Source organism: Sciurus vulgaris (assembly GCF_902686455.1).
Source record: "Sciurus vulgaris genome assembly, chromosome: 17".
NCBI lineage: Eukaryota > Metazoa > Chordata > Mammalia > Rodentia > Sciuridae > Sciurus > Sciurus vulgaris.
In genome coordinates, this window is record NC_136478.1 from 14,459,105 (window position 1) to 14,466,317 (window position 7,213).

Genomic DNA, 7,213 nt, shown 5'->3' on the forward strand with positions numbered 1-7,213 from the left:
CATGGCTCTGGAGGCTGGAAAGTCCAAGAGTGAGGGACAACATCTGATGAGAGACTTCATGCTTGACCATCCTGTGGCAGAAGGGAAGGCTGGCAAAGAGGGAGAGAGAGAGAGAGAGGAAGGGAGTTGAACTCTTCCTTTGATGAGAAACTTGCTCCAGCCATAACTAACCCACTGCTAGGAAAACAGTGTTGACCTTTACATAAGAAGGAACCTCATCCCCTCTTAAAGATCCCGTCTCTCAACACTGCTGCATTGGAATTGAGTTTGCAGCATGTGAACTTTGGGGAACACATTCAAATTGTAGCACTCACTCTGCCTTGTTTGATTCCCCCCCGGCAACACTTACGCTTTTGTATACTTTCTGCTGTTCACATTATTGATCCTACTACATAAGTTTAAAAGCTGCTTCCTCAATTGGATTTTTAGTTTTTTCAGAGCAGTGATCATGCCATACCCATTTTTGGTATCTCACTAGTTCCATCTCTCCTAATTCCAACCATAATTGTGCTTTTTGAACACCTAAAATTCCTTCAGCTTTAGGGATAAGGACATTTCAGCAAAGTTCTAGAACTTCTGAGCTAAAGCAAAGACAGCTATTTATTTTATAACATTACAGACATTGCACAGGACAAAACTAAGCTGTTACTGTAAGAAACCTATGTATAATAATGGATCCAGGCTAATTTGATTGCCTCAGTTCAAACCTTAATTCATGACGAATTTCTAGATGAATTTTAAAATGTCTCAGTCTGAGCAGCAAAGGAAAATCTGGGGAACAGTGAAGTCAGTCAATTAAAATAAAAATCCTTAAAGAAAAATTAGGCTTTTTATTTCTCCTATTACGTACATTCTGTTCATTCAGATTCTTGTTTATATCAGATTCTCGTTTACATCACTACCAGAAGAAAAGAAATGAATGCCCATCATATTCTCTCTCTCTCTCCATAAATTTGGTGACTTGGTTAGAGAAATCAGGAAACTTGCAGGACTAAGAGGAAATCTAGAGACTGAGATTTTTCATTTATCCACTTCTTTATAGCATCAGTTAAAGACAAACCATAAAAACAGATTAATGTATAAAAGAAAGATCACTATATTTCCTCAGAAGAAAATACTTCTTCCTTCTGAAAGGTTTTAAAAAATGGGAGATCTAAAAATAAAGAGGATGAGAGCTAATGAGTTGTATAATACAAACTTATCATTGAAATCCTGAATAAACAGGCCATTCAAAAGAGGAAGATAGGGCTGGGGAGATAGCTCAGCTGGTAGAGTGCTTGCCTCGTGAGAACAAGGCCCTGAGTTCGATCCCCAGTACCACAAAAAAAAAAAAAAAAAAAAAAAAAAAAAAGTGGAAGATAGGGATACTCAGTGTGTCTATCCTTAGTAACTGCATTTTGCTATGTATAAGTTTAAAAAGGAAGAAGAGAAGACAGTGCTGAGTGAGAAGTCATGTGTACCTGGATATGCTCTATTAAAAGTGGCGCTTGATTGCTCAGTAATTGCAGAGCTAGGCTCTTGGGGAGGCCTTTGTCATCCCTCCTTGGCTGACACCAGACGATAGTGTAGCTCTGTGATAAGAAACAGAGGACCAGGGTCTCCATGGTAACTAGCTGAACTCTATATATTACATCTCATTACAAATGAGGATAGTTTAAAATATATATATATATATACACATATATAGTGAATATGTGTGTATATATGAAAATAAATATGTATTCTGTCTTCTATCTAGAAAAAGAATAGAACAAAATGAAATAAAAATGCAATTGCATTGAAAGGATAAGGTTGATAGGTCGTTTCCCCCATTGGTGCAGGTAAATATTTCATTTTTCAGTTCCTCTGATGGTTTTATTCTGAACCCACCCAGCTGTAGCTTGAAAGATTAATGACGGGCAGCAAAAGGACTTGAGAAGAGGCAGTGAATGAATAGAAACCAGCACCAGAAAAGAAAGAACACTGCTTGGCCTTTGGGACAAATAAATAAGGATTTACTAAGTCTGTTAGTTTCATTCTCATAACAGGAAAATCTGGAACCCATTACAGTGGAAACCTAGAGACTTCTATAATGGAATGATTCTGAAGAGTTCCAAACCTACACAGTCCAGTGACAAGAAAAAAAGAAAGAAAGAAAATCAGTGATTTCCTTTCTAATTTTCTCTTCTGTAGATATTGATTTTACTTTAACACAGCTACCTTTACTATGTGTCTCCTCACATAAGAGCGTTCCACCGATGTGTAGGTCTTTATAAGGTTAAACACATTCCCTGAAAACTTAGCCTGCCTGTGTCATGCATTTTAAAGAAAAAGACAAAATTAAAGAAGTCATCAGTGAGTTAACTATTAACTCAAGGAATTAAAACTTTTTATTCAAGGCACAGAATGCACATATTTGCTCAGAGAACAAAGACCCAAGGGCATTTTGTAAGTGTTATTTTATCTTTGATGTATTAGTCCATCTGTTCTTAGATAAATGACTTTAAGCTCTAAAGCAAGGGCCCTTAGTAGCCCAGCAGGGATTTCTGCTGATTTGTAAGGTTAGTTCCTTCCCTACATATGTCTTTTTCTCAACCAGTCTAATTTCTGAACAAGTATTTGGGTCATTGCTAGAAAGGACATAAATGTATTTTAAAAACAAAAATACCTATTTCACCTAATCTAAGTAACATAATGTTCTACCTTTCAGGTTCTTCTTACTGTTTTCTTGCTCTTCTATGTGGCCTGCGAAAACTCTATTAATCTTCAATGGTAAGTGCATTACCCACAAAGTGGAGGTAGGAAAATAGATACATATCCAAAAAAGAATGAAAACATATGTCTACACTAAAACTTTTACACAAATGTACATAGCAGCATTACTCATGATAACCAAAAGGTCAAAACAACCCAGATGTCCATCAACTGATAAATGGATACAAATGGGATATATCCTTAGAATAGAATACTACTCAGCAATAAAAAGAAATGAAGTCCTGACATACACTACAACATGGCTGAACTTGGAAAACATGCAAAATGAAGGAAGTCTGGTATAAAAGTCAATTTATGGAATAATTACCTTTATAGAAAATTTCAAAAATGGGCAAATGCATAGAATCAAAAAGTAGAGGAGTGGATGCACAGAGTTTGTGGGGTTGGGGAGCTGGGGCGACTGCTAAAGAATACAGGGTTTTTTGGGGGGATGGGAAAAAAGTTCTGATATTGATTTACTGATGGCTGCAAAACTGTGAATATATTAAAAACATTTTAAGAGGGTGAATTGCACAGCATAACTTTATCTCAAAGCTATTACAAAAATAAATAAAGGATGTAGGTGGGGAGGAAAATAATGATCTATTAACTAGGTTGATCTATTAACTATGTCCTGATTGCCCAGAATTGTCTCAGTGTTTGACAGTGGACAAAGAATTATTAATACCCTGGTTCGACTTTTAAAATGTCTCTTATGGATGATAAACCATATGGTCACTGTTATGATTTGGTTCTGGAATGTCCTCCAAAAGTTCCTGTGTTGAATGAATGCTGCAATGTTCAGAGATGGGCCTTTGGAAAGTGATTGGATCTTGAGGGCTTTAACCTCATGGGTGGGTTCATACATTGATGGGCTGATGACATTATTGGGAGGTGGTGGAACCCAAGGAGGGGGGACTGAGTTGGAGGAAGTGGGTCACTGGAGGTGTGATCTCTAAGAGTATATCTTGTCCCCAGCGCCTTCCTTGTTCTCCCTTTCTTTGCTTCCCAGCTGCCTTAGAGTGAACATCCTTCCTGGGACACACCCTCCTACCTTGATGTTCTGCCTCACCTCAGGCCCACAGCAATGAGGTCAGCCAACCATGGACTGGAACCTCTGAAACGTGAGTCAAAATAAACCTTTCCTCTTCTAAGTTGTTTTTCTCAGGTATTTTATCCCATTGATGAAAAGCTAACATAGTCTCCATACATAAAACCAGAGGTGTTAAGACCTTCCACAGTGTATCTTAAAATTACCTGATCAAAATATCATATAGAATTCTTTAAAAAATAAAGATGCCTATATTCCTCCCATGGATTCTAATTCAGTGGGTCAGAGGTAGAAACTCCTGTTTGTATTTTTAACAATTATCCTGGTGATTCTCATGAATTGTTGACATTCATTATTCTACTTATAAAATGAGGTGACAAAATTATCTTTGGGGCCAAATAGAATTCCACAAGGTATGAGAATGTTATTTCAGAAAATTTGTCAGTTATGGAAGGTTAGAAGTGAATTCTGACTATGAGGAAGATCAAGAGAGAATGGAATTAATATAAGCATGGTGATGGTTCTAAGAAAAATCCTTCTCTCCTTTCCTATCTAGATCAGAAAACAGATCTACCATCTATTATTCAGTAATGATGAATGAGGACTAACACCAAGAATGGTCCAGTTGGAAACTTCTTCTCCAGAGTGGCCGAAGGTAGAGAGATGGATCCTGGGGCAGCCCTGGCTGCTGCTGTCTTCTTACCTATGGATCTTATATCCACTGTTTTAACTCAGACTTTTCTGCCTAGTTCCATTCGACAGCTCCCAACTCAGAATTTTATTGTTGTGAACACTTATCTCCAGTTTTGGAGATAAAAAGCAGGACCCTGAAGTAAGGCAGAAAAACAGAAAAAAATGCAAGAAACTTCAGCCTCAGGAAATTTTTTTTTTTAAATTAGAAAAGAAACTAATGAAACTGGGTCAGAGTTTTGAAATAAATATGTGCAGTAGTTTGGTTCATAACAAATATGAACCAAATCTTGACAAAAATAATCTGTCATAAGCATACTGTACACATATTATGCAGATTATTAAGTACTTGAAATTATCTGTGACTTATGTGGATACAACTTAACTTCTGTTTGAGGATGCTAAGTCTTCACTGTTTATTCACATGGAAGAACTTTTGACACTTTCAAATTCTAAAAAAGAACTGCACATTCCCATATGTGTAGAATTGTCATAAATTTTTTTTAAGGAGGAGGAAAAAGTCATTACTAACCTGTTCTCTCATTTGGCCAGATTGCTTTAATTCGGATCCTTTTTTACTTCTTTAATCAATCAAGAAAAAGCTCTCCTGCAGATTCAGAGCTCAGAAGTGTACTCCTCCTTGCTCCTGTCCATGCTCAAGCCTCTTGATCTCTGGAGAAAAGGTTGACATCTGGGGAGATTCCTTTGTTTCACTTTGTTCCAACAAACTGTTTGAAATATTCAGGCTTTTTACTGAAATTTGAGTCCTTTTTTTTTTTTTTCTCTCTCTCTCTTAGACTGCCTAAAATGTTCCAGTGTTTTGAAAAGGATTCCTAATTAGTTGAGGGACCTCCAGGATGAGTATTATTATTAAATAACACAAATTAAACTTCTATGACTTCCAAGCTGCTACTTTTTAATGAAACATTCCATGTATGCCTTTTAGGCTCCTACAGCATATTAGCAAGATCTATTAACTTGGCAGATCAATGTAGCGATATTAACTATCACAGGAATATTCAGATGGCCAGCTTTGGTGCTTCTGCATGATGAGCTGCCCTGGCCATTGACTGGCAGCGTAAGTAGCAACTCAGCATTGCCCAAAAGACAACTGGGAATGGTTTTAAACAGTTTAACCATGACGATTGTCAGTTTTAGTCTAGTGGTACAGTTTTACTAGATCCTGGCAAGCATCAGGGATGAAAAGCATTTTCTAGAGGAAGAGGCTATGGTGAATTCCAGGTAGCTATTTCAGATGAGATCTTTAAGTAATGAAAGAGCAGCAAGACTCACAAACATGAGGTGTGGCAGGGTTCGAAGATGATGGACAGATGACATCAGAAACAAAATCAATACTAAGCCAGATCATGGCCCTGAATTTTGATTATAGTCAGAAAGTGGGACCTTCTGAACAATGAAGATTTTAACCAAGAAAAACATTAGGAAGGCAAATCCATTTTTAAAATAATTCTGATGTATTTTTGGAATGATTTTATTAAACTTAAAATCAGAAAATAACAATAAACTAAATAGTTTTGTTTCTCTTGGTTCTGATTCAGTATTTCAGTTCTAGCCTTCTGTTAAGGTTCAGTCAACCCCAACAGTGAACAAAGGTTAAGCTACCATAAGGTCTTCTGTTTTAAATAAATGCAAATCACATTGAACTAGAGAAAGGCATAAAGTTCATTTACGGCATTGGTGTATTTGTAGAAGACCTGGGTGAGTGGAAGAGCCAGGGTGACAATAAAGGACAAAGGCTCTGATGTAAGATAGACATTATTTCATCTACTTTCTTTCTATGTGGCTTTAGGTAAGCCTGTGACTTAATCTAAAAGACCTTTGACAGGCCTATGGTTAACTTTAGTAGCTATTAGGAGTTTTCTAGAGCGATCGTACCATTTTACATTCCCCCTATCTTTTTGGGGGGAATGGGGAAGGGTTGGGCAGGAGGTACTGGGGATTGAACCCCAGGGATGGCTAGGCAAGTGCCCTCTACCACTGAGCTACATCTCCAGCCCTTTTTCTAATTTTTATTTTGAGGTAGGATCTTACTAAGTTACCCAGACGGGCCTCAAACTTGGATTTTCCTGCCTCAGCCTTTCAAGTAGCTAGGATTATTAGCTTGTACCACCACACCCCTCTGTCATCAGTTTTTAGCAATCCAGTGTCTCCATGGTCTAGTGAGTGTGTGGTGGCTTCTCACTGTAATTTTATTTTGTATTGCTCTGATGACAGATCTTATGTAACCCCTTTTCATATGCTTCTTAGATTCTTGGATATCATATTCTGTAAAGTGCCTGTTCCAATTTCTTGTCCACTTTTTTAAAAAATCAGGTTTTTGAGGCTTTTTTGTTTGTTTGTTTCTCTTTGCTGACTGTAGTTTTAAAAATATATATCATAGGACATAAGTCCTTTTTTGGATAAATGTATTACTTTCTTCTCCTACTCTTAGGTTTGCCATTTTGCTGTCTTAATGAACAGAGGCTTTTAATTTAAATGTATTCAGAGTTTACCAGTATTTTTCATTTATATTTAGTGCTTTTATGTTTAAAAAGCCTCTGTCTCTCCTAGTTTTTTTTTTTTAATACTTCATTTTGATGTTTAAATCTTTATTGAGAACTTGTTTTAGCAGGACCTATGAGGTAGGCATCCAATTTATTTATTTATTTAAAAAAATTTTTAGTTGTAGATGGACACAATACCTTTATTTTACTTATTTATTTTTATGTGGTGCTGAGG

General features: G+C 36.8%; 1 long non-coding RNA gene across 1 annotated transcript; it reads left to right on the forward strand.

The window, feature by feature from the left end:
• Nucleotides 1-2,451: 2,451 nt before the first annotated feature.
• On the forward strand, nucleotides 2,452-4,421 carry LOC306647572. Its single transcript, XR_013760125.1, has 4 exons — nucleotides 2,452-2,540; nucleotides 2,690-2,751; nucleotides 3,746-3,857; nucleotides 4,341-4,421. It is a non-coding gene; the product is annotated as an uncharacterized lncRNA (long non-coding RNA).
• The last annotated feature ends 2,792 nt before the right edge of the window (nucleotides 4,422-7,213 follow it).